The sequence below is a fragment of the Marmota marmota genome, unplaced genomic scaffold, assembly GCF_001458135.2.
Source record: "Marmota marmota marmota unplaced genomic scaffold, marMar, whole genome shotgun sequence".
Classification (NCBI taxonomy): domain Eukaryota; kingdom Metazoa; phylum Chordata; class Mammalia; order Rodentia; family Sciuridae; genus Marmota; species Marmota marmota.
This window is the reverse complement of record NW_026006604.1, coordinates 10,082-21,438: the sequence shown is the minus strand read 5'-3', so window position 1 is coordinate 21,438 and position 11,357 is coordinate 10,082. Positions and strand designations below refer to the sequence as shown.

General features: G+C 32.3%; 1 long non-coding RNA gene across 1 annotated transcript; it reads left to right on the top strand.

The window, feature by feature from the left end:
• The first annotated feature begins 1,674 nt into the window (after window positions 1-1,674).
• On the top strand, window positions 1,675-10,788 carry LOC125614746. The gene is made up of 2 exons (XR_007345317.1): window positions 1,675-8,167; window positions 9,207-10,788. It is a non-coding gene; the product is annotated as an uncharacterized LOC125614746 (long non-coding RNA).
• The last annotated feature ends 569 nt before the right edge of the window (window positions 10,789-11,357 follow it).

Below are 11,357 nucleotides of genomic sequence, written 5' to 3'. Positions count from 1 at the left end.
AGTTTTAGAGAGGGCATTCAAGGCATGGGCAGGCATTCCAAGTAATTTTAGAAATCATAGTAATTTATAGTAAAGCAGAAATGAAGTTTTCATGGCTTTTTGATGAGATTGCTCCCAATATTAAGGAGGAATTAGGCTCCTTGCCTTATGTGTCCCTTCCAAAACTTTGCTAGTGCAGAGGAAGAACTCTGAAGAAATTTTAATCCCTCAGGTAACAGTTCCCAGCTTCTCAGACTCACCCAAAACTGGCTTCCCTGATGCAACCTGACTGGATTTACCTATTTATATTGTGTATCTATTTCTGTCTCCATTGTTGTAAGAAAGGGGGAGGTGATTGTTCTGGCTACTTTGGAGCTTAGAGGGGGCTATGTGGAGTGAGGCAGCTTAGGAGTTCAGTCTGGCTGGAGAAGAACAGGATGTAAATTCCTATGTGAATGGGTGCTTCTATGTAAGAGAGGAAAAAGAAAAACATGAGTACTGAACAAATATTGCCAAAGAATATCATGAAGGTGACAGAAGGTACTATTTTTTCACCAGGAAGTGTGGAGATTGAGAAGCTGTCCCCATAATAAGGGCAGAGTGGACAAGGCCTTTATATAGAAATGTAAATCTTTAACATCTTTAGAGTTATCAGGAATGTAAACACAACAGTTAACTTTTAATGTTATAGATGTCCACCCCCATGAGATGTAGTTAAACTACTCAATGTCATCTGATCTTGTAAAATTTTTGCTTGTGTGACCTCCATGTCTAGTAGAGAACCCTTTATTTCTGGTTCTTGGGAATGGAAATATCATACTAGCAAATATCAAGCCTACCTGTGTAGGTTAGGAATAAAAACTTCTGACTCTGGCAGTTTCTCTTGATAGTTTTTTTTTTTTTTTTTTTTTTAAATCAGGCATTCCTGCCTGAGAATCCTTCTTTGTAGCCTCCAGTCTTACTTATTTGCGGGGCTAACATAAGTGTAAATCTTAAGTTATATTTAATTATTATTATTTATCTTTAAATACCCAGGAGTGGCTATGTTCTGGTTTTAACTGTTTTTGCTAGGTGTTTAAGATGAAGCAAGTCAAACTGACTTTTGTTTCTGTCTATTATTAAGAGTCAGCTGAGTTTCCATGGGAGTCACTCTTGGGGGAACTTGGAAGCAATTTTTTAGTTCTGCTACTGCCGTTTGCACTAGGAGGGATCCAGGTCTTGTTGACCATGTGGCTTCCCTTGAAAACACCAGAAATATATCCATTCTCCAATAACTCTCCATTTCATGGCAAGAGCATTGATTGGCTTTCTGTTCTCCAGGGGTCTCATTAATCTCCCTGTTTGAGAGGTTATGTGGCCCAGAGTTGCAAAGCTCTCTAGAGAAGTTCCCTATTCCTTGGGTTTACATTGACTCAGAGGGAAAGAGCCAAATATAGAGTTTTTTGTCCCTTTTAATTTAACTTTAATTTTTATTATTGATTTTATTTTTTTAAATACATGACAGCAGAATGCATTACAATTCTTATTACACATATAGAGCACAATTTTTCATATCTTTGTATACAAAGTATGTTCACTCCAATTCATGTCTTTATACATGTACTTTTTGTGCATTACAATTCTTATCACACATATCTACCACAATTTTTCATATCTCTGTTTGTATATAAAGTAGGTTGATACCCAATTCATGTCTTCATACATGACTTTGGATAATGATGTCCATCACATTCCACCATCCTTGTTAATCCCCTGCCTCCTCCCCTTCCTTCCCTCCCCTCTTCCCTATAGATGAATTAAATTTAATTTTTAAGACTTGATGTTATACATCTAGCAATTCAGTCTCACCAGTCTTAAATTAAGAATACTGGGGTTTAACTTTAATGTATATAACCTCACATTAATTGAGGTCTCTGCTATCTTATCTGTCATTTAAGTGATTGCTTATCTTAAATTAACCCAGGTTGTGTGTTCTTGAAGCAGTACCTTTGTAAAACATTAACAGGCAACATGTATACAGTTTACAAGGAAAATATGAAATAAAATTAATAAGAGTAAAAACATGTTTAGTTTGTGTAATAGCTACCTTGAACTTCGACTGTGTTATATTATAACCCCTATTTGAGATCCTAGTAATCTTAACAACAAAAATCAATATTTTCAATACAACTTTAAATGAAGTGAAGTCTAGCCTGCTGTGAGGTTATTCTGACATGTATTAAGATGGGAGGCAGAGCCTTATCTCAGATAAGGTGGGGCTCTTTATAAATCTTAAGTAAATTGTTCTAGTTTTGAAGCTGATTTTTGTTTTTTAAATATCATTATATAAAGTTTACCTATATTGTTGCTTGAGGTCACATGAATAATAGTTAACACAATATGGTATTACATTTAAAATACAAATTACAGAAAGGCTGAAACTTTTACCCTTTTGTGAAAATGTTGCAAAATGTTTGTGTTTTACAATATTAACCTTTACATACATTAGGCTCTCATTAACTTAAAAATACATTTAAATTGTACCCCAGTGTAAAAAGTAACATAAAACTTGAGATCTTATTGATAATAAGTCCAGTTATAGAATATTAAATGATATAAATAAATCTCTAATAAAGTTTATCATTCTAATAAGCCCAAAATTACCATGCAACTTTAGTTTGGAGAACACCAACTTGATATAATGTTCTTTTAAAGATCCTACCTTAAAAACTTGTATACCTGGACGATACAAACATATTTAATATACAAATAATAGCAATAGCACCATAGTTACTTTGATATTTTATATTAATAGAATTTAGGGCTTAAGAAAATAACATATTTTTTAAATAACAGTTGTTGTTTAACCATAATTGTATAATCCTTAGTTCCTTTAAGATTACTTGCTCAAAAAACAAGACTTAATGAACACAATGTTATGAGTAAATCAATGTTTTAGAAATCTTCATTTTTAACATACAGATTAAACTTTGGTTTATATCAGTATATTAACATTGGATCTTAAGGAAAATCTTCAAATAGCCTGACTAATCATTTTACATATATATAAAACCAACTCATATGGAACTTTTAATTTTTAAAAATCTTTTATCCTCCTTGTGTTCACAATATGAAACTATCCTTGTAAATTTTTTACTTTGGACAAATTATTGTTTTAATAAAAAATATTTTATGTTGTTTATATCACTCTTAATTGAAACAGTTAAAACTTTTGTACCTTCACACATAAAAATCTTTAATAAACCTTTTTTTATATAGAATTACATCTGTTTACCATTTTATGAAAACACAATAAGTATATAGAAATATATCTGTTGGAACTTTAAATTTTTAGTAAAACATTTTTAGTGATGACAACGTAAATTTAAACCCCTTATTTTCATTTACCAATTCATGAAAACATCAATAATGTTACCCAATGGAATTGAAGGAGTTAAAAATGCTTGATAGTATATTTAACAGTTAGCATTTTTCCCTTGTAAATTAATCAGATGTATAACAACCAAAATTATTGATAAATATGAGTAATCCCATGTCAAATATACTTTACTTATTTTACCAAAATATCAGACAAGTATATTGAAGAGCATTGTCCATTTTCCTTGCTGAAGAAAATTTCTAGAACCAAAGAATATTAGACATGTTACAGACATCAATGTTTTATCAATTTCTTTTACCACCTAGAGAGACTTGTGAGTTAAGTTTAATTTTAAAGACATTTTGTTTTCATCTGTTTACCCAATTAAAAATGAACCATTTTAAATCACATGAATTAAAGGTATTTGGATCAAATTTTTAATTTTATGAGTGCTCCTTATATATCTGCCAATTTTTGTATCATGTACATGATATATGGACATATGTACATATCGACATACAACATATAACACAAATGTGCACACATAATGCAATAGTAAAGGCTTTGTAGCTTTTCGCAGGTGAAATCTCCATTGCAATGTTTAAAAACTCCATAGTTGAATAAAAATAGGGCTGATTGACAAACAGGTCTGTAGGATCAAAATCATGAGCTCAAAAAATACAGAATCTAAGAAGAAGCAAGAGTTCTGGAAAAACGACCAGCCAGTAATTAGTAAAATATCATACAATTTACTTTTTGGTTTAGTCTAATATAAGTTCAGGGAAAGGGCACTTTTTCTTTCCTTTTTTAGGGTCTGAGACTGGTCTTCTACTGAGATTCCATTTGCATTTCAATGTAAGTCCTAGCTTACATCCCAAAGGAGCTAGGGAAAACTGCTTTTCTGAGCAGAAACCTTATACCAAAGGCGTTTTAACCATTTTTTTCCTAGTTGGTAGTTGGACAGGTTTGGATGTCTAAAATTATGGCACCATATTTTCTATTAACTTTGGGAACAAAGCTATGATGTTAAGTTCCTTACTAAGACAAGCCATTTGTGGTTGAGCAGGTCCACTTCCTTATGTGGCCATTCCTAGGTTTTGACTTCCTCTCTCAGTGACAAACAGGACAAATCTTGCTCCAAAGCCTGCTCCTAACTCAAGAGGAGTAAACCTTTTGGTAATAGGCTGTTCAGATATTTTTAAGAGGTCTGTGGTAAGAGGTGAGAACAGAAAACCTGATCTTCTTCCTCACAAATGCTCATCATCCAGTCTGCCTGTTGGGTCACTGTACATGCCTCGATTTTCATTACAATTTCATGTCTGAGTCTTTTCTAATTTGACAACAAGAAGCTATTTTTGTGGCATTTCATGAACTTCATTTCAGGTATGTGTACTAATTATCAAATTAATAGTAAAATAGCACAATCTCTCAGGCATTATGTCTTGTGCCTTTTATGCATTATTTTATTACTTTCTCCCTACCACTTTGTGAAGGTGGCATTGTTATCCTCCAGTTGTACTTAAGGAAAATGGAACTCAAATCCATGTTTGTTTGACTTTGTGTCATATTTTCTTAGAGTTTTTTTTTCCTGCAGATGCTATATTATTTATTTTAGTAGGCATTTATTGGATGACCGTTAAATGTCAGGTTCTCTTTCAGGCAGTATTTCTTTTTGTCAGTAGGTATAGTGGAGGACACACAGAAATACCAATAAAAGCAGCAGAGGATTCTAGTTTCTTTTAACAGATTATTATGCAAAATCTCTAGAAGACCTTATGCTGTGCCTTTGGGAAGGAGTGCCAATGAAACATGGGGGCCACACATCTCCCTCCGGAGCCATAAAACAAAATCCTGGAGGCCTGATCTTAGGGGGATCATTTGGACCTCTACATTTAAATACATATTGTTATTCATTGAAACAATTTTTGAGTAGTGAAGTTTTCACAATATCTTTTAGTATTATAAATTTCAGTGTTGATTCAAACACTTTGCTCATATCATCAATTTAAAAAATGGTTAGAATATGCTGTCCTTAAAATAGAAGACAATATTTTGATGCACTTTAAAAAGACAAAGTAATATTAGTATTATGTTGTCTTAGCCTAGGTATTTGTTTATGTTCTAGGAGTTTGTGGGTCCTTTTGCACAGAATATTTTGATTATCTAGATCCCATTTTGATTAGTGTCTTCAATTGGAACTTTAAAAAAAACTTTTTTAGTTGTATATGGACTCAATCAATGCCTTTCTTTGTTTTTATGAGGTGCTAGTTTTGAAACCAGAGCCTCACACTTGTGAGGCAATTACTCTACCAATGAGCTACAACTCTAGCCCTCAGTTGGAACTTTTTCTGTTTGGGTGTTGTGCCTGGTGTTGCAGAAAGCTTTGTCCTTGTTTTTGAAGCCAACCTGATAATGAGGACATGGGTTTGTGGAAAAGGAGAAAGAAGGTTTATTGCTTTTATAGCAAAGGAGAATCAAATCAGACTCATGTCCCAAAGGCAATGATTGTGCCCATCAAGGGAAAATAAATTTGAGGGAAAACTGATCAGGAAAGAGAAGTTTAGGGCAAAGAAGATTATTATGCAAAGTCTCAGGGAGACATTATGCTATGCCTTTGGGAAGGAATGTCAGTGAAACGTAGTCTCCACATGTCACTGTTGAGTTAGAGAACCATGTCTAGGAGGCCTGACCATAGATGGATCATTTAGACTAAGAGATAGATTATCCTGTCAAAGAATCAATTAAGAAACAATAAGATTATATTGTATCATAGATCAAGTGAATTATTTAAATGTTCACAAAACTTTTCATCTAACATATGCAGAATATATATTCTTTTTTATCAACATGTGAATCTTTTCCCAAAAATCTACCACATATATTTTTTTCTGGAAGTAATTATTTATAATTTTTTAAATTGAAATAATTTATTGCATCTGATCTGGTTTAATGGTACAGAACTAGAAATCAATAGCAAGAGAAAATGTAGAAATTTTACAAATATATGGAAATTTAACAACACACTATTGAATGAACAGTAGTCACTGAAAAAATCAGAGGGGAAATTTACAATTTTTTAATTAAATGAAAAATGGAAACATTCAATATTAAAATAGGAATAGAGAGACTGAGCAAACAAACAAACAAACAAAACACTTCAATGTTGGAGATATAGCAAAATAGCCTAAAAGAAAAATACAGAATGAATGATTACATTAAAAAAAGTAGAGAGCTCTCACATAAATATCATCATGATGCACCTAAAATTCTTACTAAAAGAAGAACAAACTGAACTCCAATCTAATACAAATAATTAGAAAGGTTCAGAATATAGTGACTAAATGAACAATAGAATTGATTAATAAATCAAATAATTGGTTTTTAATGTATAAACCAAATTCAAAGACCTTTAGCTAAATAGCCAAAAGAAAAGATGAAGATTCAAATAAATTGCAGATGGAGAAGATGACAGTATAACAGACAAGAATTAAATGTAAAAGGTTACTCAGAAATATTTTGAAGGACTATATGCCAATAAATGGTAAAGTTTAGAAAGAATGGGCCAATTTTGGACACATAAAATCATTAAAATTGAAATAAGTGTATATGGAAAATCTAATAGATTAGTAACAAGTTATAATATTAAAATAGGAATAGAGAGACTGAGCAAGAAAATCCAACTTCAGTTAAATTCACTGCTGAATTTGAACAGACTTTTATAAAAAAAAGAGTGATTCTCAAATCACTGTATAAAATTGAAAGAAAAGAATACTTTCCAACTCATTTTAAAATGATGACAGTATTATGTTGTACTAAAATATGACAAGTTCACAACAAAAAGAAAGACTACAGGCCAGTATCCTTCATGACCATGACTAAACTAAGGGTGAGAAAAACCTTTACAATGAAAATGATAAAACAGTTCAGAAATAAACCAAAGAAAAGACTTCAAGGTGGAAAGACCTCAAGGGTTCATGGATTGATATAATAAATATTGTTAAAATGGTCTGATTATCCAAAGTAATCTACAGATTCAGTTTAGTCATTGAAATGCCAATATTATATATGAATGTTCATAACAGTTTTATTTATTTATTAGCTTTATTTAATTAATTTATTTTTTACGGGGTTTTGAGGATCAAAGCAGGGCCTTGAACATGCTAGGCAACTGCTCTACAACTGAGCCACAACCCCAGCCTTTAACAGTTTTATTTGTAATAGCAAAAACTAGAAATGACCCAGATATATTTGAAAGGTAAACTATCAGGCAAATTGTGATACCTTCACATTGTGGGTACTCATAATAATAAAAAGAAATACTCCATCAATACATTCAGATTCATTGGTAGAATTATTTTTTTAATCCAACTGAAAATTTTATATACTGTATAATTCCAATTATGTGCCATTTTGAGATAGAAATATTTTGGATATAGACAACAGGTTATTGATAATAGATGACTGTGTCGAAAAGGGGATAGGAGGGAGGTAATTGAGGTTATGAAATTACAGCAAAAAAGGGATCCTTGTGGTGATAAAATGTTCAGTATGATATCTGGTAGTAGACACAAAAAACAAACACCTGGGGAAAAAACAGCTAAATTTACACATTTATACATAAATGTGCACAAATGTGTGCTGGTAAATTGAGAAAAGTGAGATCAGTATATAGTGTCAAAGTTGGTATCCTAGTTGGTATAGTATTTCATAATTCTGTGTAATTTTTTAAAGAATGTAAAGTTTATTTATTTGTTTGTTTGTTTGTTTATTTATTTATTTTGGTTTTTTAGGTTGTGCTGAGGATCAAACCCAATGTCTCAGCCATGCTAGGTAAGCCTCTACCACTGAGTTACATTCTTCTGCTGCCAGGGTGAGTACCAGTGGCTGCATCTGGACCATATAAGCTGTACTTTTGCAAGTCCCACTTCCTGGTGATGGCCTATGCCTCTGTACCATCCCCACCTACCCCAATGGCCAAATTAGGTTCATGCTGTGCATCAAATAACACAGCACCAACTTCCAGGAGCCCCTGAAGCAGCTACAGAGACACAGGTGGAGCAAATGAAGCGGAGGTACTACAACAAAGATGTTCACTGGACATTGTGTAAACCTTTGAATTCTGTCCTATAGTATCACTATTATAACAATAGTAAGCCTTTTGATTTTTCAGCACAGGTGCCTTGATATTTATTTACATTGCCTGAAGTTTCATTCAGTAATATTTTCTATTATTTTACATGGCATTGTAAATAAAATTACTTAAATTGGTCATCACTCATGCTTCAGACCAAATGATTTAACCTTGACCTATACTTTATGACTTTGCAGAATATGCTTGTTCTGTTCATTTTTTGCAAACCCTTAGAGACTTGTGATATGTAATATTGGGTCCTCTGGATGTAAAGATAGTCTGGTTCGTGGCACTTGGGTGTCTTGAATTCTTGTCTAATTTCTCTAGTTAGAATTTCAAGTCCAGTGATAAATAGCAGTGGAAAAAGTACATGTCTTTGACCTGCTGCTGATTACATGGAAGGTTTTCAGACTTTAATACCTCTGAAATGTACACTTAAAATTTATTCAAAGGATAGATATTAAGAACACTTTACCACAAAAAATATTGAAAAATCAAATAGAACACATGCTAAACGCAGTAGTAGCAGATATTTATCCAAAAATCCAAACAATTTTGCCACATGTAAAAAGTTAAATAGAAGTTTCCTGGTCTTCAAAATGCACCAGAGGATTGGCATTAAATTATACAATGCATTTTTTGTGAACCCACATTGATTAGGTTGCTGTTAGTTAGAAAGTCAGGCTCTGTGTTTTCATTTCATTTACTGCCCATTTCTTTCATTCCTTTATCCACTAGGAAACACGTCCACAAGCAACTTAGTCTGTGCTTCAATCAACAGCCTCCATCTACTCTATCCCCACATATGCACAAAGAAAGCTCTGCAAGTCTTTCTTCAACACCACAAATGCACTCACAATTATTGTACATTATCCTGGTTCATACTGAGTTCCTGGTGAAGATGTTTGACAAGGCAGTGTATGTATCCCATACACTGTATGTAAGATTGCCTTTCTTTTTTTTTTTTTTAGAGAGAGATATAATTTTTTAATATTTATTTTTTAGTTTTTGGTGGACACAACATCTTTATTTTGTTTTTATGTGATGCTGAGGATCGAACCCAGCGTCCTGCGCATGCCAGGTGAGAGCGCTACCACTTGAGCCACATCCCCAACTTCAATCAACTTCAGAAAAAAATTGGGCCCTGAACATTTTAGATTACCTAAAGAATTTCCTTTGTGGAAGAATGACAACAGCATCTTTATTCAACTGATATGAGATTCAAGATTGAATTTATATAAGGCAGACTCTATTACAATCTGTATGATCCTGAGTACTTTTCCTTTTTATCACTGTTTACTTGTTCCAATAGAATTCTGTGTGTGCCAAACTGGGTTTGGTAAATATTTCATGCAAACCTGTGCCTTTTCTACAAGTGCACAGAAATACTTTGTTTTGTGGCCATTGCCTGGAGAACTACTTTTTATCTGATTTTATTATACCAACATAGTGAGCAAAACATCTGTGTGGGTTTGGGACTTGATTTTTGAAACAACATATTTATTCTTTGTTTTGAGGTAAAACTGACAAAAATGTGTCTATATTTACATGCTTATTGTTCTATGATATTCTTGTAGTTATACAAACATGTCGTGAATATACCAGCTTTAGTAACCCACATTGTAGATTGTGTGTTCACTCTGAAAGATCTAAGACTCTCTTGTCACTATGGTTATGTGATTATGTATATTTTTTCCTCATGTATGAATTTTACTACCAGATGAAATTTTTAAAATTATACATTTATTAATTAATTATTACTACTTCAGGCTTTGTAATGGAGAGAAATTTTCTTCCTTTCATTTCTGAAGCATATACCTATGAGAAGCCTGAATTGTTGTAGGAGAGGTATGTTAATTTTGTCCTTGAATGCTTCTCCTTCAAATAGACTAATGTTTCTAAAAATATTTAAACATTTTTCTTTGTATCAAATTGTGAAAGCATATGATTTGTTGTTTAATTTTATTCAATTTATAGTTTTAATTCTTTTATAAAGCATTTCTCTTGAACTTTTCTTCACCTAAAAATGAATATTTTTTTCCATTTATATCCTGCATCCATCAAGTTCCCCCTAATTAGGTATGGCCTTAGGTCACGATGGCAAAATATTTTGTAATGCAGGTTTTAATGTGATTCAGGTTCTTTGTATTACAATTATTCTTTTCACAAATTTGAAGTGAATTCAGAATGGTGATTTCTTGAGGAATTTCACATTACATGGTTTGTCTACCTGTGTTTTCAGCATGCATTGTCTTCTTTTTTCTGGATGGTATATTTTATTCAATAAAGTTAGTAGAATGTCCTTTCCATTTATATAACACATCATGAGAATGTTTTTTACCATTGTGTTAGTGAACTAAATGCCTATTTACTTTTATGTTTTGTGGGTTATATAGAATCCTTTTCACAATGCTTTTTTCCCAGTTACCCTATGAGTAGTCAGTATTTTAGTATACAAAAGTAGACCCATAGGGTTATTTGTACACACTGATGAACAACAACATAGAGATGGACATGTGATTTACCACAGAAACATACTTATGATATGCAAAAATATGATGACCAATAAGAATCATATACAAATGATTATATATGTTTCTACACAGAATTGTAGCTTTAAAAAAAGACACACTGAAATTTAATGCTTTTATCATGAATTATATAGCTCAGTTCTCCTGATCCTTCAGCCACAGCTCTTTCCAAAATCTAAGTTATAACTTTTCCAAGAATTGGCCTGCATTTAAATTAGAGGCATTTATATTTGTAAGGAATACTTAATGTAAGATGATATTATTATAAATATTTTAGCATAATATACTTTTATTTTTGCTACTTGGGTATATTCCAAGATCTTTTTGAATAAGCTATCACTGAGTTGAGGAGGCAGAC